This window comes from Canis lupus, assembly GCF_048164855.1.
Source record: "Canis lupus baileyi chromosome 3 unlocalized genomic scaffold, mCanLup2.hap1 SUPER_3_unloc_1, whole genome shotgun sequence".
Lineage (NCBI taxonomy): Eukaryota > Metazoa > Chordata > Mammalia > Carnivora > Canidae > Canis > Canis lupus.
This window is the reverse complement of record NW_027326404.1, coordinates 138,838-160,202: the sequence shown is the minus strand read 5'-3', so window position 1 is coordinate 160,202 and position 21,365 is coordinate 138,838. Positions and strand designations below refer to the sequence as shown.

The following is a 21,365-nucleotide window of genomic DNA, read 5'->3' as shown; positions in this document are numbered from 1 at the left end:
ATCTCTCACATCATGTTATTTCAAATCAATCATTCCATATCCCGGACACAGTTCCTCCATGAGGCTTTGAAGTAGTTTGATCCACTAGTAGTATTTTTACTGTTATATAGACTGAAAATGCAGACCCTCCAGACTTGCTGAACACTTTAAGTTGCTTTCAGATAATTCAGGCAACAGCACAAAACATAAAAATAAATACGGATACACACACTTAAATTTTCTGCCTTTGCCCTTGGATCACTTAGATAATAGAAACAAAATAAGACTCCCCATCTCCTCCCCGCTAATTCCTTCAAATCCCAAACACAAAATGCCTATTTTGCCTGATTCACCAAATATTCATCACTCCTCTATTTTAGATTGCCCACTATAGATCCTCTATATGTGCTTTGCTGTTAACTCCCTTTCTATGAAATACAGTCTAGGTGTACTGAATTATTTTAAAGCATAGCCAAAGATGATTTCCTGTTAAACATGTATTTAAGAATATACTTCAGAACCATTGATTTTAAAGTCAACTAAAAGTCTGGTTCTTCTACCTTTTGATATTTGCATAGTTGAAATGTCACAACAATGACCAAAAAAGACGACTTCTGTGAGCCAGATAAGCAGCCTCATTACTTTATGAATCTACCACAGACATGAGCATATATGCAAGCATTCTTATAAGACTATATAACTAAAATCCCAAACACAAAATGCTTAATTAATATATACATTGCTTTTGTGGTCTACTTTTGCAGAGTAGAAAATTCACACATATGAAAAATGCTATCAGAAACCCAAGCAAGAAAAGTAATGGCCATTAATATGAGTTTTTCAATAATTACAGATATCAAAGAGTTGGGGTTCTATCGTAAAAATAAAATACATTATGTTCACTCAATAAGTACATTTATTGTACTTAATTAGGATAACCTAATGACCAAAGGCACTGAGAGATCCTAAAATATCCTTAATCAAACTAATGTTGAAATTTGTGTGTACTTTTGAAGTCAAATGTATCTTGAGTATGAGAATCCTTTTTAAAGTGGTAATTCATACACAGAACATACCCTGCTGTCTGGTAATCACTGCTTTGCTCTGAAGTGTAAAGTAGAGGCAAAGACAACAAAAAGCTCATAACCTAAAAGAGAGAGAGAGGGAGAGCATGTGCACATAAACACCTATGCTATGACTAGGCCAGACACTAACCAGTACTGAACAAAGGTTTTGCCAAGTAAGGACCATCTGAAACATCAGAAATATATGTCTATGCAGTTTGTGTATGTACATACTTTACATGAACAGCATTTAGAAAATTTGTATTTTGGCCACTGGGGCGGTTCAGTCAGTTAAGTGTCTGCCTTCGGATCAGGTCTTGATCCCCACATAGGGCTCCCTGCTCATCAGGGAGTCTGCTTCTCTTGCTCCATCTGCCTGCTGCTTACCCTGTCTGTGCTCTCTCTGTCAAATAAATAAATCTTTAAGATAAAAAAAGAAAATTTGTATTTTATTTCATAGTAACTACATATATTGACACAAACTACATATATTGACACTATTGAAATCTCTCCTTTCAACTAAAAACTTTACAGTTTTTTTGAGCCATCCATTGTTCCAGGTAATGAGGAAATTCCTACCCTCAAGCAGTGGGAGAAACAGTCAAGCAAACAGACATTTCTGCAGGTGAGCCTCCAAGACCTTCCACATTTGAATTTTCCCTCTGGATCTCCAGGCTCAACTGATTTCTTAACATGGATGAATTGCAACTACCAAACTAATACACATGCTTTTTATCTCACATAACTTTTAATTCCCATTCCCTTCATATCTTCCATATAATATACTCTGCTCCTTTCCTTCCCTTCCATCCCCATACGTCTCCCCGCCTTTGCTCCCCTTTCCTCCCCTTTCCTTTCTTTTCCTTTATCCATTCACATTCATCAGCTTCGTTAGGTTTTATAATTATCTATCATAAATTTGGCTGCTCTCTTAGCAAATGGATGCTATGATTATCATTTGATCATTGAAATTCTCAGTAAACCATATTTTTGTTTACATCATGTTTGACTTTTAGGTGGCCAAAAATAAGACAAAAATGTATTCAGTGAAGTCCCTCAAGGATACAGAATGTTCAGTCCAGGTCAGTCTCTACCTCTCCTGCCATCTTCTCTCCATCCACATTAGACTCTTACAGGACTTTGAGGTCTAATTTTTCTTTTTATTCATCTTTGTGCCACAAGCATCTAATACAGGGCATATTCAGGGCATATACCTATTTAGGTATAAAATAAATGAGGAAGAACTAGATAATGAATATTGCTCCTCACAACAGTACCCTAAAAATTGTAAGAAAATGTTCAGCTAAGAAGGCAAGCTAATAGTTTATAGCAACAAGATCAAAACCAGAAAGAACTAATTGGTTAACTAGAAAGGTTCATTATTCAAAATTCTCTGAAATCCCTAGCATTAGGGTTAACACAGGTTACTTTGCATATCATTGTAGAAGTGAAGAGCATTATGAACTCTTGAGCCAGATTACCTGAGTACCAATCCTGGCTTTGTCACTTGTTATCTGGATGAACTTGGCAAGTTATTTACTCGTTCTGTACTTCAGTTTCTTCACCTGTAAAACTGTCATAACAACATACTACCATCCTCATAATGTTATGAGGATTAAAAGAGATAATATTTATAAATTGCCTAAAATTGTATTTGGCACAGTAAATACTCTGTATTGATAAATACATAGATAATACCAGCACCTCCCAATCTGAGTCTTGAATAATTCTGTTCCGACAAGATGCTCTATGTAATTATATGTTGAATAAATTTTGAGAATGTTGCATTTTGTGGAGGTCACATTACAGATTTGTAAATGGAAAGCTTTAAAAAATTTTATGAGGGTGGTCCAAAATAGTGGTATAGTAAGACTCTGAACTCACCTCCTCCCACAGACACACCAAATCTACAGCTACATATGTTATAATTCCTCCTGAAAAAGAACTGAGAAGTAGCTGAATAGTGCCCTCCACAAGGGAAAAAAGGGCCACAATGAGAGGGGTAGGAGAGTCAAAGACATGGTCTTGCCCTTTATCTGATATGTCATTATTATTGCTTCTGTGCATGGCAATTACTATACTTCTTTTTTTTGTTTTGTTTTGTTTTGTTTTACTTTTTTTTAAAAAATTTTGTTTATTTATTATAGTCACAGAGAGAGAGAGAGAGAGAGAGAGAGAGAGAGAGAGGCAGAGACATAGGCAGAGGGAGAAGCAGGCTCCATGCACCGGGAGCCTGACGTGGGATTCGATCCCGGGTCTCCAAGATCGCGCCCTGGGCCAAAGGCAGGCGATAAACCGCTGCGCCACCCAGGGATCCCAAAAAATATTTTATTTATTTATTCATAGAGAGACAGAGAGAGAGAGAGAGAGAGAGAGAGAGAGGGAGAGGCAGAGACACAGGCAGAGGGAGAAGCAGGCTCCATGCAGGGAGCTCGATGTGGGACTTGATCCCGGGTCTCCAGGATCACACCCCGGGCTGCAGGCAGCGCTAAACCGCTGCGCCACCGGAGCTGCCCTGTTTTTATTTCTAATAGCTGAGTTATATATAAACATGCTCTTGTCATGTTGTTTTTTTTTTAATTTTTTTAAAAAATATTTTGTTTATTTATTCATGAGAGACACAGAGAGAGAAGCAGAGACACAGACAGATGGAGAAGCAGGCTCCATGCAGGGAGACTGACGTGGGACTCGATTCAATTCAACTTCACCTCTTCATAGGGGAGTGACAAGTTTCTAGAAGGTTTTATGAGACTAGAGAGATTACTGCAGTTATTTTTGGAAAATATAGTCTTCTACAGATACATCAACTCCTTAGCTTGGAATCCCCTTTCTTTCGTTGTTCTCTATGAAGCCCAGCACATCCTCAGTGTTCTGCTTAGACATCACTCGCTTTTACTGTGTCACGTGTATGACTCATATATTTGTCTATTATTTCTCTTTATCCAATACACTTGTTGATATCTAACTTGTCATTATACTATGAGCTCCTTAAGAGCCAGTACTGCAAACACTACTAGCTCACTGTCAATCATCATATAGGTGACAAAGGTTTGATGGTGCTGAAGCAACCTTTCACTCCCATAGATGTTACTCCCAACCCACAGTTGAGTTCGGCCCATAGAGCCAGCTCAGTAAGGCCCCTGATCTCAGGCCACTGATTTACAGCTTTGCTACTCAAAGTGTGGTCCACAGACCAGCAGCAGCAGAGCCTCACCTGGAAACTTGTTAGAAATGCAGACCATCACACCTTATCTGAGACCTACTAAATCTACATTGTAACAAAATCCTAGTGACTTGTTTGCATATGAAAGTTCCGAGAAGCATTGTTTTAAAGAACAGCTCTGGTCCACTTGTGAATAAGTCAATGCAGCCAAGTGAGTGTGTCCATCTGGACCCCATGCCTCTGCTTCTAGGCTATGCTTCTAGTAAACAGAACTGTGGAATTATCTGCCCAAATGGCTCTTTCTGAAAGGGCACTGTATTTCTGTCATGTACCTCCCCTCTCCCTCCTGCCTGTAAAGCCCCTCATGGTATAAGGTAGACCCCGGGAGGCAGGCTGTGGCTGGGACTTCCCATTTGTACCTTTTGCCTTGGGCCCCAATAATAGTTAGAAGTAAGCTAGCAAGGATAATCATTTTTCCAGCCTTGCTGGTGGGATTTTGATAGGGATTACATTGAATTTATAGTTCAATATGAGGAGAGTGGCCATCTTGACAATACTTAGCCTCCCAGTCCAGGATCATGACATGTCTTTCCATTTACTTAGGTCTTCTTCAATTTTTTTCAATGATGTTTCCTAGTTTTCAGCATGCAAGTCTTATATTTCTTCCATTAAATTTATTCCTAAGTATTTTATTCTCTTTGTTGTTTTTGTGAGGGAATCATTCTTTTAATTTCTGATTTTTTATTGTTAGTATATATATATATCTATATATATATATAGATATATATATATATGGTTAACATATATGTATATTGTTTTTGTAAGCTTGCTAAAGTTCTTTATTACTTCTGGAAATTTTTTTGTGGATTCCTTTGGATTTCCATATAGGATCATGTCGTCTGTGATTAAAGGCAGTTTTACTTCCTTTTTTTCCCTTCTAGTTGCCCTTAATTTAAAAAGAATTTTTTTTTTATTGCACTAGCTGTAGAATCTCCAGTGTGAAGTTGAATAAAATTGGTGAAAGCAGACATCTTTGCCTTGTTCCTAATCTTAGAAGGAAAGCATTCAATATTTCAGGCATTAAGTATGATGTTAGCTGTGGGTTTTTTATAGATGCCCTTTATCAGGTTGAGGAAGTTATCTTCTATTCTTAGTTTGAGAGTTTTTATTATCAATAAATGTTGGATTTTTTCAAACGCTTTTTCTGTGTCTATTGAAATGATCATGTGTTTTTTCTGCATCTTTTGAGATGATCCTGTGGTTTTTGTCTTTTATTCTATTAATCGACTACATTTTCATTTTTTCTTTTTCGTTTATGTACTTTCAGGAATTTTTAGGGCTTCCTGAAGTTCAAAGCCAAAAGTTGTTAAGTTTCACTTCTTCCATTTGTCTTGGAGGCAACTAATTTTCTTCCTTGAAATAAAATAATCTGTTTGTCAAGTGTTACTCCTACTGGGATGAGTCTAGTTTCTCTTCCTTCTTTTGGGTTTTAAGTCATCTCAGGATTTTGTTGAAATACTCTAAAATGAATTAGTCTTCCAAGGAGCAAATGGGTATAAATTTATATAAAATTTAAACCTACTCAGGTAAAACCTACCCTCTCGGTCATTGCTTTTGCAAATCACTTGAGAGCCAGAGGAAAATAAGTCTCCAGATACTGCTTATCTAGAAAAAGTTGTAGAAACAGAATTGAGGACTGGAGGAGAGAGATGATGTATAGACAAAGATTCTGCAAAGAATCTTGTTTGAGTGAGCACTTAAATTAACAAAACCCTACCCTTTACCACTATGTCTGATACCTACCATCAAAATCGGTCTTTGGAAAAAAAAAAATCAGTCTTTGAGTCCAGTATCAGAAGTATTGTGTGTGTGATAAGATAAATAACCTATTTTAAATGGGCAAAAGAGAGATGCCCGGGTGGCTCAGTGGTTGAGCATCTGCTTTCTGCTCAGGGCATGATCCCAGGGTCAAGGATGGAGTCCTGTGTCAGGCTCCTTGTGGGGAGCCTGCTTCTCTCTCTCTGCTTGTGTCTCTGCCTCTCAATCTCTCTCTGTCTCTCATGAATAAATAAATAAAATCTTTAAAAAAATGGGCAAAAGATTTTAATAGGAAGTTTAGAAAAAAACCTGTATGAGTGGGACTAAAAAACATGTGAAAAGGTGCTCATCATCATTAGTCATCAGAGAAATGCAAACTAAAATCACAATGAGATATCACTACACACCTTAACAGATGGCTAAAAGTGAAAAGGTTGACAATACCAAGTGTACATGAAGATGTGGGAAAAACTGGAACTCTGTTGTTTTCAATATGCTGGTAGCAATGTAGAATAATATGGTCACTTTATTTTTATTTTATTTTATTGTATTTTAATTCCAGTATAGTTAACACACTGTTATATTAGTTTCAGGTGTATAATATAGTGATTCAATAACTTATACCATCACTGTTGACAACTGATTGGCAGTTTTTATAAAGCCAAATGTAAACTTACCATATGACACATATATTCTGCTCCAAAGTATTTACTCAAGAGAAATCACAATCTATGTCCAAGAAAGAATTGTATACAATGGTATTAGCAGCTTTGCTCATAATAATTCTAACATGGAAATAACCCAAACGTCCATCCACATGAGAATGGATTAAAAAAAAAGGTATATCCATCCATACAACAACATGAATGGACCTCAGAAGCATTTTGCTGACAGAGAAAAAGTCAGACACAAAAAGTACCCACTGTATGATTCTATCTATATGAACCTTGAGCAGGTAAAACTCATCTCCAATGATGCAAAGCAGATCAGTGGGTGCCTGGGGCTGGGAGGTCAGGTGTAGGATGAGATTAACTGCAAAGGGGCAGGAGAATATCTTAGGGTGAGGGGTAGTGTTATATAATGTGAGCATGGAGATATTTGCACAGGTGTATATTGATTATTAAAACCCTTTTCACTGTGCACTTAAGATAGCTGACTTTTATTCTACTTCAGAAAAAGTTGATCTAAAAAGAAAAACTATATACATAGTGAAGAATATTGAAATAGAAACTTTTCTTGAAGATTGATTTATTGTTTATTTCATTCATTTAGAAGACAGAACAATTTTTTTAAAAGATTTTATTTATTTATTCATGAGAGATACACAGAGAGAGGAGGAGACATAGGCAGAGGGCTCCCTGTTAGGAGCCTAATGCGGAACTTGATTCCAAGACCCCATCATGACCTGAGCCAAAGGCAGACGCTCAACCACTGAGCCACCCAGGTGCCCAAAGCAGAACAGTTTTTATGGGAAGAAGATATGGTTCCTGAGACACACTGTTCCAGAAGGAAGTTTGAGTGACCTGCTACTTTGGTGAAATCCTTCAGGTGACTGATGGCTGCAAGGAAAGGGATCCTGGGGAGTAGGGGATGGATAGGAATGGAGGGAGGCTAGAATAGACTTCCTGCTGCATAACTGTCTAGATGCTTTCTGGTACAAAGCCATTCACTCTTTGTTACATTTCTACTAGAATTATTTTGTCTTTAGTTTTTCAATTTGTTGAATGTCACTCTCCTAAAAGGAGTGACAAAGAATTTCAGGAGAAAATAGAACAGTTGAGTGGGATAGGGTGAGGGACTGGAAACATTCAGACAAAGACTGCTTAATTATGTTGTAAATAATTTACTGCTGAGAAAGAAGAATGACAAAGCCCTTAAAGAAGCAAGGAAGAGTGGGCTGGGGTGTTCCAGAGGCCAGGGAAGCTTGTGTACTCCTTTGACTTAATCTTGCATTATTTTTCTTCTTTACTGCTGTCAGACAGCTCTTGGAAGGTCTGTATGCTCATTTATTTAATTTAGCATTTAAGTCCCATGTAACAAGCTGTACCCATGATTTTCAAACATAAATGTGTACAAGACTCTTGTGGGGAAATGCAGGTTCCTGAGCCCCATCCCTGAGACTCTGCTTCAGTTCCTTCAGGATCTTCATTTTATCCTATATGGTTTGGGTACATTGTCTTTACAGACATTTGAGAAAAACTGACCAGGAAGGTTATAGGTGAGAATAAGTAAGCATAATTTGATGATCATATTTTCTTTTCCAGAGAAAAGAAACACAGAAGTGATCAAAAGAAATCTTACATTAAGAAAAGCATCAGAGGCATCCAGGTGGCCTAGTCCATTAAGCATCTGCCTTTGGCTTGGGTCATGATCTCAGGTCCTGGGATGGAGCCTTCCATTGGGCTCCCTGCTCAGCAGGAAGTCTGTGTCTCCCGCTCCCTCTGCCCTTCCCCATCTCGTGCTCTCTCTCTCACACGTAAATAAATACAATCTTAGGGGTGCCTGGGTGGCTCAGTGGTTGAGCGTCTGCCTTCAGTTCAGGGCCTCATCAATTCCCAATTCTGAGAATTGAGTCCCGCATCAGGCTCCCTGTGAGGAGCCTGCTTCTCCTTCTGTCTCTGTCTCTGCCTCTGTCTGTGTCTCTCATCAGTAAATAAATAAAATCTTAAAAAAAAGAAAACATCTGTATTTATTTCAGTGAGGGGTGTGTATGTGTATGTGTGTGCTTACACACTTGTGCACACAGTAGGAGAGAGCTAAGATATTAAGTAGGAGGTTTAGAGCCTTCTGATATAGGGAACATATGCTTTGCTACTTATCACCCTGACCCGGATCTGGTTTTAAAGACTCTACTAGTCTATGCCTCAAATCCTTTTTTCCCAAAGCCCATCAAATCGGTAGCAAATGTGAAACATTTGCTGGCCTGTCCACCTAATCCATCATAGTACAATACAAAAAGATACGAAGAGACTGAGGTGGATAAAGGAAATCAATACCCGTTTCCTGTTCTTTACCTTGAGATCCTTTGTCTGGTTTCACTATGTCTTCAACAGAATAAGAAACATAGCTTGAATTCCCAATCAAAATCAGATAAAATGCAGGCGATAAGACATTGTGTCTCTCCTTTCTGAAGATAAGAAATTTGGGTTATAACAGAGCCAAATTGCCTAAACTCACTGCAGTTTTTTAGTGATTAGAAGTTTTTTGTGATTCATAGGAACTTATATATTTAACCATAAGGTATTTAGAAACAAGGCAAATATTCTAACAATAGAATGTTGAGCAAGTTGAACAAATATTTTAATTCTCCACAAATTATAAATAATTCTGTATACCTTCCAAGTTAGATTGTAATCTTTCTTTTCTTTTTTTTTTAATTTTTTAATATTTTATTTATTTATTCATGACAGAAAGAGAGAGAGAGAGAGAGGCAGAGACACAGGCAGAGGGAGAAGTAGGCTCCACGCAGGGAGCCCAAGGTGGGACTCGATCCTGGGTCTCCAGGATCACGCCCTGGGCCAAAGGCGGTGCTAAACCGCTAAGCCACCCAGGCTGCCCTCTTTCTTTTCTTTTTCAAGATTTTATTTATTTATTCATGAAAGACACTCAGGAAGAGAGGCAGAGACACAGGCCAGGGGAGAAGCAGGCTCCATGCAAGAAGCCAGATGTGGGACTCTATCCCCGTACCCTGGGATTATGCCCTGAGCCAAAGTCAGATGCTCAACCACTAAGCCCCCCACATGTCCCATAATCTTTCTTTTAAAATTCCTGAGTACTGGGACACCTGGGTGGCTCAGTGGTTGAGCATCTGCCTTTGGCTCAGGGTGTGATCCTGGGATCCTGGGATCCAGTTCCACATCGGGCTCCCTGCATGGAGCCTGCTTCTCCCTCGGCCTGTGTCTTGGCCTCTCTTTCTGTGTGTCTTTCATGAATAAATAAATAAAATATTTTTTTAAAAATCCCTGAATACTATTACACTGTACATACATAAGCAAATATAAATATATCCATGATTTCCACACTTTATGGAGCAATATAAACAAAAAATATAATAGTTCATTATATTTTCTAGCCTGATGGCCCCATAGAGCAGTCTTTGCAAAAGTTTTCTAAATTGTCTATGAGTTTTTTTTTAAAAACCATGTTTTTAACACATACATATATATATATATATATATATATATATATATGTCATTTGGACACTTAGAAAATTATGTGCTTATTACATACATACTACATGGTTTTCATTTATGAGTGAAAGATTTTTCAAGTATGAGATCAGCTGCTTCTTGATAGCATACCTAAGGCATTTCTTCAAAATGGTCATGTAGTAAAAGAGAATAAACCTTATTCCTTAGCCTTTGCATAGAAATGTGTTTAGTATAATACTTGTAGATGAGATCAATAAAGTTATAGGAGACTCTAAGAAAAAGATGGAGAAAAAAAGCCTATTTACAACAGGTTAATAAAGCTCATGTGCTTGCCTAATAGCCACATTTCCCACCTACACATGAGCATCAACATTCAAGTATGGTTAATGTGGGCTACCTTTCATTTTGTTTATTATTATACAGCTAGGGTTATGCCTTCAAATTGTCCCCCATAAAAGAGGGAGTTGCTTAATATCCAAGTACTTATGGTGTTTCTCCTCTTGTGGGGCTCTCTTGATTTTTAAGTTTTGAAATACAACAGAGTACTACTTGGGAATGAGGTATTAGCCTGAAATGACCCTCTTTAACATAAGCCTTAGATGTTGATAGAAGTCCCTGGTGAAATAGGTTTCAAGCTTTAAAAGGAGGCAAAGAAATGTAATACAGCTATAATTATTATTATAGGGAATGTGATCTCATAAATACTTGTATAAGATATCATTGCAAAAAGCTCTTAAAATTACTTTTAAAACAAGTCAGAAAATTATTTAGTTCACAGGCTGAACTAGAAGGAAACTTTCCTTCTAGTTATATGTGATTTAGGATAAATTCTCTAATAGCATCGTATACGGATTTAAAAGTGCTCTAATTCAAAAACCTACTTGGACGTTAAGATGATGTATTGTAATAAGCTGTTGGATGAATCCGAGATTAGTTCTGGTCATAACAATGATGCTGTATTTTGTTAATTTCCATTAGGATTGCCCTGCTCTAACAATTATTGCTTGTCCCTGGGTGAAATATAAGTGTATGTGTTCCTTTGTAAGCATTTGCTTATAAGAGAATGTGTTATGCTAAAAAAAAAGGAGTGATTAACAAATTTGATCATCTTCTCTTCTACTTTGGAGCAAAGTGGAACAATTGGGCTTAGCTGCTGCCCATGTAATACCACACGCGGAGTTAAGAAAGACTGATGAGCCCAGGTTTTGGGCTGAGACTTTTCCATCCATAGCCTCTCCAATCCCTTTGCCATGTTCATGTACACAAGGTTACCTGCATGCTTTCATTCCCAGCTTCTGTGTCTTTGTTGAAGGGTTGCCCCAAGTGTCTAGATTCTAATTTCCCTACACATGGAGGGTTGGCAGTACCTAGGAATTTAAGTTCTCCCAAATACAGTCCTTAGCCAATGGTTAATAGATGCAGGGGTATAATATACTCCTCCCTGGCCGCCTAATGGGAATAACTGAGGAAGTACCTATACTGTTGCCAGAGCTTCCCTGTAGCATCAATCCAGTGACCAGCTGTAGGATTTTGCTTGATAACCTTACTGGCCTCCTTTCTTCCCTAGTTTTCACCATTGATTTGTTCTGGGAATGTTTCCTAATCAATCACTTTAACATGAATCCTAATCTCAAGGTCTGTTTCTAGGGAACTCTTCCTAAGAGAGGTGGTTCATTGTGGATGCTTGCAAGTGCCTTGCCGGGGTCACAGAGGTCGGCCCACACACCTGAATGAAATGGATACTACCCCTGCAGCAGGAAATGAGATGGGCTTCCTTCTTTATAGTTGATTCTGGCCAGATCTCTCCTTCGGGACCTAGGCATTCATTTCCCCAGCTTCTGGGAACATTGGCAGCTCACATTCTTCTCTGTGAATTGTCATTAGCCAAAGGGCAGCCCCCATGGCATGGCTGTTCAATGTGGAGTTCAAGGCCAGGTCTGCTTGTCTCCATTTGGGACAACTTTAAAGTGCTATCCCAACTCTAGAACTTCCATGGCATCAACTGAAAACTGTTGTTATTCCTTGTAACCCAATTCCTTCTGCCCAGCCCTGCTTTTTTATTCCCCAAGGTATTCTGAAGGACATTCTTCCATAAAACTCTTGCCAATAAATCTCTCTCTCAGAGTTTGTCTCCTGAGGAAACTGACCCAAGCTATATTCTTCAACCTTGAGAGAGAGGGGTGGGTGACCAAACTGACAGTTGAGAGGTCTGAAAACAAAGGCTTAGAGAAGTAGTTTGCTGGAGGCTGCATAGTTTGTAAGGATTAACAGAATCTGACTCAAACCACCTGGGTTTGAATCTGGATACCTTTCTATTTGCACATAAAACATCTAAAATGTGTGGCTAAATTTTCTTTTTGGAGGTTTTTATTTTCATTACTTATTTTAATAGTATATTAAAATATTTTATTTACTAGTTTTTGTTTTCTTCTAATGAGAATAACTACTAACTACATATGCTTCAGGATGATGGGCCATGTTAAACTTCTCTCTACCAAGTACACTTATTTGTACTCTAAGATTAAAAAGGGAGTTTTCTGGCACTCAGTACTCAGAAAAACATCCAGGGCAATACTGTGTGCTCTAAGGATATTTCTATATGTTGGAAGGAAGTTTCCATCATGTGCTAATGATAACATTTCCTTTTGGAGCATATGCCCAAAAGAATAGCAGCTTAATGGGAGAACTTTGATTAACTGCCCAGACAAGTTTCTGTCAACTACTATTAATAACAAAAGATATATATGGATCTGAACACTGTGCGCACACACACATATGTACACACTCACACATACTGGATCCTCCCTTTCCTTCACCATCTTATGTTGGGGTCTGTCAACCTGTGAGCAAATAGGACTATAAAAAGTGTTCATTAAATTATTTATTGTGCCTAGCTGGGCTATGGCTGCAGAAAATGAATAGGATTATGCCTGGTGTTTTGCCAGATATGGCCTAGTATTAATAAAAAGAGAGACATAATCTCATCTGCTGTGAAGCTTTAGAAGAAAAATAAATTCTGAAGAAAATATTCTTGATAACATTGGAAATTAAGTCTATAATAGTTTATTGATATTTATTAAATACATTTCATTAGCACTGTTGAGATGGGAAAGCAAGGAGTAAAAGGGAAAAATGAAATGTGGGAATACAGGTTGGCTGGTAAGAATGACAGAGTGAGCCTGATAAACAGGATATGTCTGCGGTTGATTGGTATCCTCAATTTCACTGTTTTTTTCTGACCTGTCATGGATATTTCTCTCTTGAGTTTATGAACAAGGAGATAATCATGATGTTCTGCTGCTGCTGTCCAGTAGAATTTTCCTACATCTTCCATGCCCAATATGATAGTCAGTAGCCATGTGGGGTTATCTAATACTTGAAATGTAAGTGCAACTGCAGAGCTGAATGGTAATTTTCTTTAATTAAAAGTTAAATTTAAATCGCTGTATGTGGCCAGTGGCTAGTGCATTGGATGGTGCAACCTACAATTATGTAATAAGGTGAAAATTTTAGTTCTTAACATTTATCATTAGGATTCCTTTTAGGTATAAAAATGACTTTCCTTAGGATGACTGGTGCTAAGCCCATTTGGGATATATATTCCACTTTATATGTATTAGCTTATTTAATTCCCAGTTTAACTCAATGAGATAGTAATTATTATTATTCCCATTTTAGAGGCAATGAATCTGAGGTTAAAAGAGATTAAGTTACTTGCCAAGAGTCACATAATAAGTATAGATCCAAAGATGTGTCTGTCAGTGGATACAGCAGATGCTGCAGCATCATGGCAGAAGGACGAATTGCTTGGCATGAATTAAGGGATGATGAGATGAGTGAGAAAAATGGAGAGAGTCTGAGACTGAGACTCTATGGGGTGAAAAGCTCATGAGGCTGTGGGGAGGGGACTTGGGTTATGTTATAAACATGGTAACCACTAGCCACATATGCTTATTTAAATTTAAAGACATTAAAATTAAATAAGTCTAAAATTCAATTTCTCAGTTATACTGGCCACATTTCAAGAGTTCAAAAGCCACATGTGCCTAATAATGACTGTAGATATGGTGCAGAAGTAGGGCATTTCCATTATCATAGAAAGTTCTATTGGACAGGACTGAGTCATAGGACAGTTCAGGATGACTGTATCTATTGACCAGGGAGGTGGTTTTCACTGATGTAAAGTAAATCTCTCTTTCATCTTCCCCCCAAATTACCAGCAAAGCCCATTAATTTCATGAATGGCCTATAGGAGTAAATATAAATTGAAGAAAGGGTTATATTTCTTGCCTAGGTCAATATGACATGGTATATGGGATGAGCTTCAAAAGCAAGAGGCTGAAGTCTCAGGTGGTCACATAAGTTGTAAAAGGTGTTCTTAGGGTAGGATTGGAGCTTAAACTCCCATAAACTGTGGAATTAGGGGAGTGATGGTGGTTCAAACTAATTTTCACTAAGATTTGTGGATACTGTGACCCTCTCTCCTCCAGCTGGCAGTATTCATATGACCATTCTTATAATGTGAAAGAGGGAATTATGTTCTACTCTTATTCTTGATCTCATAATCTTTAAAACATTTGTCAAGTTTTCTTGAAAGCTGCAATTTGTAGTAAGTTTGTATTTATCCATCCTGCTACTGATTTTAAGTCACCACACAGGAGACATTCCTGGCTCTAATTAATAATAATGGTTAGCAATCTAAGTACAAAACACTGTTTTAAGCATTTTATACATATTAAACTCATTTGTTCCTCAGAGTAACTCAAGGAAATAGTGTTCTCCTCATTTTAAAGGCAATGAATCCAAGGCACAAGAGACTAGGTAACTTGTCATGAGTCCCATAGTGAGAGAGGCAGGATTTGAATGAATTTTTCCTCAGAGGCCAACACAATGTCTTTCTTGGGTTTCAATAGGCAGGTAACCAGTGTCTTATGGTTTGTTGGCCTGGCTCCTGAATCTTGCCCTTGTGTGTTGCCTTCATGGATACCTCGCTGCAAGAAGAGTCAGCTCTGCAAGTGAATTGAATACATTAATTCACATGCCCATCATTTCTGGGAGTATGGAATTGAAACACTGAAGAACATCAGGGACACCCTGAACACTTTGTAATTGTGAAGGAGCCAACCTCTACCCTTTGGGTGGAAAATAAAAGTTTCCCTGCCCAACTGTGCAGCTCTCTGAAGGAACTAGCTGCCAAGCTATTGAGAATTTCTGGATGTTCACTGAATACCTAGTTGTCATAATTTCACCAGCCATATTACAGGAGAACAAGCAGTAGAGATATAAGCAATCTATAATTAATTGCATATTATACTCCTGTAGAATGGTCGTGATGGGATGGACTTTAGGTATCATCTGGTCCAGACGTTTTCAATGGCTGGGTTGTAGACAAGGAAGACTTTTAAATATGTGGAAGCCAGGTCCTACCCCTGGGGACTCTGATTCCATAGATCTGTGGGTAGGATCTGGACATCTGTACTTTAAGAAGATGTCCACTAAACAGAAATTCATTGGTCACATTTGGAAGATGTTAGAGAAATAACTAATTAATTTAAAATCTGCCAAATTAAGGGGAAAGCATGCACTCATCCTTCTTTTCACTTACCAATGCTAACAGGAAACTTGAATAGCTATTTAGGGAAAATTTCTCATTACAGAAGATTGCAGCTAGTATGTAAAAAAAGAGGTAAAATATCATCATTCTTAAATCCTAATGAATCAATGGATCAAGGCAATGATCATCAATAGCTGTAAATAACACAAAATGGTCATCCTGATGAAGGTACACAACACCACGTATAAAGTGTTCTCACCAAAAACTTAAAATAGAATCTCATCAAGTCTCTATATCTCACTTTCAATTTATAAGAGATATAGAGGACAGAGGAACATGCTAAACAACCCTACCAGTATTCAGTAATCAAAATCCAGACTATGACAACATCTATAGGTCAAATAATCCTGTTTCATCCTCAAATACATTGAAAGGGGGAAAAAGATGAGGGGGAAATCCCTGGAAAACGGATCTTGATAAAGCTCTTGACTTGATCCTACACTTAAAATTATATATTGTTAATTTTGTTAGGTGTGATAATTACGTTGTAGGTACTTTTAGAGTTACTGTAATGTTTATGGATGAAATAAATATTTATGAATAAAATAAGAAGATTTACTTTAAATTATGTCAGAGAAGGGAGGTAGGTAAAGGATTATATGAAACAAGAATAGTCCTAAGTTGACAACAGTTGAAGCTAGGTGATGGACAGTAAGCAGTCATCATACCATTTTTGCAAGTTATGTATATGATTGAAATTGCCAATCAGAAAAAGTTGATAATAAAACTGTGTCCCAAAATGCAAAGGCTGTGGCTTACAGAAAACTACAACTCTCAGGCTGAATCCAGTCTGCTGCCTGTTTTTGTTAATACAATTTTATTAGAATACAATAAACTGTACCTATTTATTTGCCTGCCTGTTGTCTACAATGACAGAGTTGAGCAGTTGCTGCAGAGACTATGTGGTCCATAAAGCCTAAAATATTTGCTATCTGGCCCTTTACAGAAAATGTTTGCCAACTCCTAACTTAGAAGAAGTTACAAACTGAGAAAAGAATTAACTACTAATTTTTTGTTTGGTTATTGTTATACATACCATTTCTCATGTGTATGTTTCTAATTTTTTTCAGCTTTTTAAATAATGTTAGAAGGAATATTAGAATTCAAATATCATCATTTTGTAACTCCTGATGAGTCACCAGTTGTAGGCAATGGTTATCAATAGGAGTAGGTCTAGGCATTGGTCATCAAAGAGTAATACATAATAATATTGATGTAATAATGTGCAATACTATGAATGATGAATGGTTTAAGCTATTGTTCTAAAATATATATATAAGCCTAGGTGATTCCAATGACTGTACCAAGTTGAGAACATTAACCTCCTTTCTCTTTATTATTCATATGTGAAAAGTTAAGTCACAGAACAGATACCAAAAGGGAGTACCCACCCAGAGACCCAGACATGTTTCATCATGTGAGTTCTTCCTGCCCTCTCACGGTGTACTAGAGTGTTTAAAACAAAACAAAATGGTATATGAATCCTAGCAAGATATGCTTTGTATCAGTTTTCTCTATCTCAATTCTGGTAGTTCCTATAAACCATATCGGTCAGTAAAATATTGTGTCCTGTAGCACCATTACCTGCCAAGTGGAGAGAGAAAGGAAGATAGTTATGTAATACCTGCCCCTATAGTGATGGCCCATATATTATCTGTCTAATCTTCTAAAGAATTGGGTGGTGCAGAGGGTGGAGTATTATAATATTCCAATACTAGCTTCTCTGAAGGACTAATATATTGCTGATTTAGTAGTGGTCAAAGTTGAGAAGTGGGAAAGGAATGGTTGGGAAAAACTCTAAGGAAACTTGGGCTCTCACAAGGCTAAAGGAAGTAATGCTGGAGTAGCAGAAAAGCTTGAAGCTGAAAGACTTGGTTCAAGTCCTGGCTTTTTTCTTATGACAAGGTGACTTAGAAAAAGCCCCTTAACCTTTATGAATTGCAGTTGCCTCTGATGTAGCAGGCTAACTTCACAAGGTTGTTGTGAAGATTAAATGGAGTAATGTATCTGAAAGAATTTTGTAAACTCTATAACACTAGGTAAATAGAAGTTCTCATTACTTAGGCTCATTCATTTTGCCAATGAACTAAAGCCATCTTTGGTGGTTGCCAAGTTCAGGAACGTTAAAAGAAGCATTTGGCTTTCTTGCAGATGGGTGATTTACACTGAATCTAAGCTGTTGCATGCTGTCTTTTTAGACTAAATAGCTTACTTTCCATTTATTCTCTTGTCTCTAGGAAGGGAGCTGGATGTGTCATGGAGAAGAAGCATAGAATGAAAAGAGATGCAGGAGTTGAGGCAGCCATACACTTCTTTTAGAAGCAGTATCCCTCTATAATTTGGCAGAGAGAAGGTAAAACGAATACAAAGTAATGTGTGATAGAAAACAGAACTGAAAAAAAAAAGAAAAAAGAAAACAGAACTGAGGGGATGCCTGGGTGGCTAAGCGGTTGAGTGTCTGCCTTGAGCTCAGAGTGTGATCCTGGAGTCCTGGGATCGAGTCCCACATCGGGCTCCCTGCATGGAGCCTGCTTCTCCCTCTGCCTGTGTCTCTGCCTCTCTCTCTCTCTGTCTCTCATGAATGAATAAAAAAAAAAAAAAAAAAAAGCAAACAGAACTGAGAAGGGAGGAGTGAGGAACACAGAGATGGTAGATGTACTTTCAGATACACATGGTTTGCAGTCACCTATAGCATGACATTCCAAAACTAAATGCAGTTTCCTGGTTTTATGTGTAACTCTGGCATCTTCCCAGCCTATTTACTTCCTTTGGTTCTAAACAGTATCTGACAAAGTGTAATGCACATAGCAAGAACTCAGTAAATATTTGTGGAGTGAATATTTCCGTTAAGGCTGAAAATTGAGAGTTGGCTACACATATTCCTTTCCTTTCGTAACAGGACTTTGATAGCTTAGAGAAGGGCTGAGCCATTCAAACAACATTGAGAATTCAGTTCAGGTTTGACGTGGTTAATTACCATCCTGTTTTCTCTGGCTTGGCCAGATATCATAACTACTTTCAAAGGTTCTGTACAGCTAGGATACAGCTAGAAGCCACTGACAGTCTTGGAAACTACTATTATCTAAACATTTTGCAGAGATGTATTTTTTATTCTCTGTTAGCAACTGAATTCTTGCTTTTGTATTTAGTCTAATTGCCACTCAGAGCAGAATATTTTTAATTGGTGCATCCTTTCTACCTTGCCCACTTCTAAATATATGAATAAACATGTTTGCTGCTTAAAAAAAAAAGAGTAAGAGTTTCTTGAGAAGGTCATCATTGCACTAAGATTCTTCGATATCTTAGATATTGAATAATATTATAGGTATTAAATGATATAGCTATTAAATAAATGTGTATATTTTATACACAATACTGACTGGATCATGAGGATATAATGTACAACATGGTGACTATAGTTAATAATTCTGTATTCCATATTTGAAAGTTGCCAAGAGGGTAGATATAAAAATTCTCATTGCAAGTAACATCTTACAGCTATGGTGATGGATGTTAACTAGACTTATTGTGATGATTTCCCATAAATATGAATATTGAATCATTATTTGTATACCTGAAACTATTATAATGTTATATGCCAGTTATACCTCAATAAGAAAATAATTTGACAAGGTTGAATATTCATATTGAATTACAGTATGAATATGCAAAAAAAAATACTGAGCATTTGGGATAGCATTTGTTTCTGACGTTTAATGCAGGTGACCCAGACAGTACTGGCTCTTTTTGAGAAATTTATTGCTTAGGACTTGCCTTAAGTCAGTTTGGTTAGAATCAGAGCCTGGGATGGGGATTCTTGCTTGAATGATTTATTGGGGAAGTGTTCCCAGGAGAACAGGAGCACGGAAGCAGGAGAGAGTAAGGAAGGGAGCTAAGCACGGATGTGGTATCAGCTGGAGACTGGCTTCAGCCTGACCCCGTGGGGTGCTGATAGTATCACTACATGGCTCCTTTTCAAAGGTAAAAGGAGTTTGAAAGCTCAGTGAATTTTGTAGTCATTTTACTTGACTAATGAAAAATCATATGAAGGAGAAAAGATCCTGGAAGCTCAGGTAACAGCATTTCCTGTCCCTAAAAGAATTTCTGTTCTTCATGCATTTTCTTTGGTTAAATTAATCCAGAAATAATGTTTTTAACCTCTCATGCTTTACCTTTTTTTTTTTTTAACAAAGAAATTGATGAATGTGGAAGAATTGACTAAAGATTATTGCTTGAAATACTATTCTGGAAAGAAATTGTAGAAATTAATAGCACTTATGATGTGTACATAGATAGATATGGCAATTTTGAATTTGTTAATTCAATCTTTTAGTTCATATTTAAAAAATAAGACTTTCAAATTTAAAAATAATCCTTGGTTTAATTGTTATGTAAAGGACGACAAGTAGCAGCTCACAAGATGCATATAGAGAAAATTTTTGCCAACATCAGTAAGACAAATAGTATTAAGTGTCTAATTAGGAAATTCTACCACCCTGAGTAGACTAAGTGTTACATGAAACTTCTTACTTGAATACAGTTGGTGACGATTATTTCAGTATGTGTGTGGAAGGAGAGATGTTAGCGAGAATGAGATAGGATTGTAAGAACGATGGTGAAGATTTGGTAGATTTTTCTAAAGCTAAATACAGAGTATGTATATATACATATTCTATATATATTCTCTCTATATATATTTTACATATATATAGTAAATGTATAGCTAAACAGAGAATATATATATTCTATGGGAATATATATTTCCCCATAGAATGTCATTTCATATCCATTTCACTGTTAGCACCAAAATGGAAATAGCATTTGCTACCTAAATTGGGTTAAGAGAGAAATAGATTAAAATTCATACAACATTTTGCATATGATAATGTGATGAAATTTGTCAAAATTACTCATTGTCTCTTCCCTTCTTACTCCTTTCTACTTTGTAAAAATGGGTCAATAATTTATACTATCTCAGGGCACCTGGGTGGCTTAGTGGTTGAACATCTGCTTTTGCCTCACGTTGTGATTCCGGGGTCCTGGGATCGAGTTCCGCATCAGGCTTCCCCTTTGCCTATGTCTCTGCCTCTCTCTGTGTGTCTTTCATGAGTAAATAAATAAAACCTTAAAAAATATACTGTCTCTAAAGGTGTTATTTATTGCTTTTTAAAGACTTCTCATTCTTTCACTGATTATTTTTATTCTATAATTCCTTTTTATAATTAAATTTATTTAAGTAAAGTACCCCCAAAGTAGAGGTCCAACTCAACCTGAGATCAAGAGTCATATGTTCTACCAACTGAGCCAGTCAGGTGCCCCCTATGATTCTTTTTTGATACATGTGCACAAAAAGGTATGAGAGAATTATAATAAACAAGCAAACAAAAGATCATGAAGTATGTGTACTATAATCTAAAATACTGTGTACTCATAGAAAAAGACATATGGGCCTATATCTGGACCCAGATACTTTCCCTGTGAGCACTACAAAAACAACCACAAGGATGGGGAAGAAGGAAATTGGGAGACTTTGAAGGTCAGTTGGCTGTATAAAATGTGTATAAAATGTGTATAAA

General features: G+C 37.2%; 1 long non-coding RNA gene across 1 annotated transcript in view; it reads right to left on the bottom strand.

The window, feature by feature from the left end:
* Positions 1–13,232: 13,232 nt before the first annotated feature.
* Positions 13,233–21,365, bottom strand: part of LOC140629202 (uncharacterized) — an 81,320-nt gene continuing 73,187 nt past the window's right edge. The window contains exon 3 of the long non-coding RNA XR_012027046.1: positions 13,233–15,184. This is a non-coding gene — a long non-coding RNA (uncharacterized lncRNA). The remainder of the gene's footprint in view (positions 15,185–21,365) is intronic.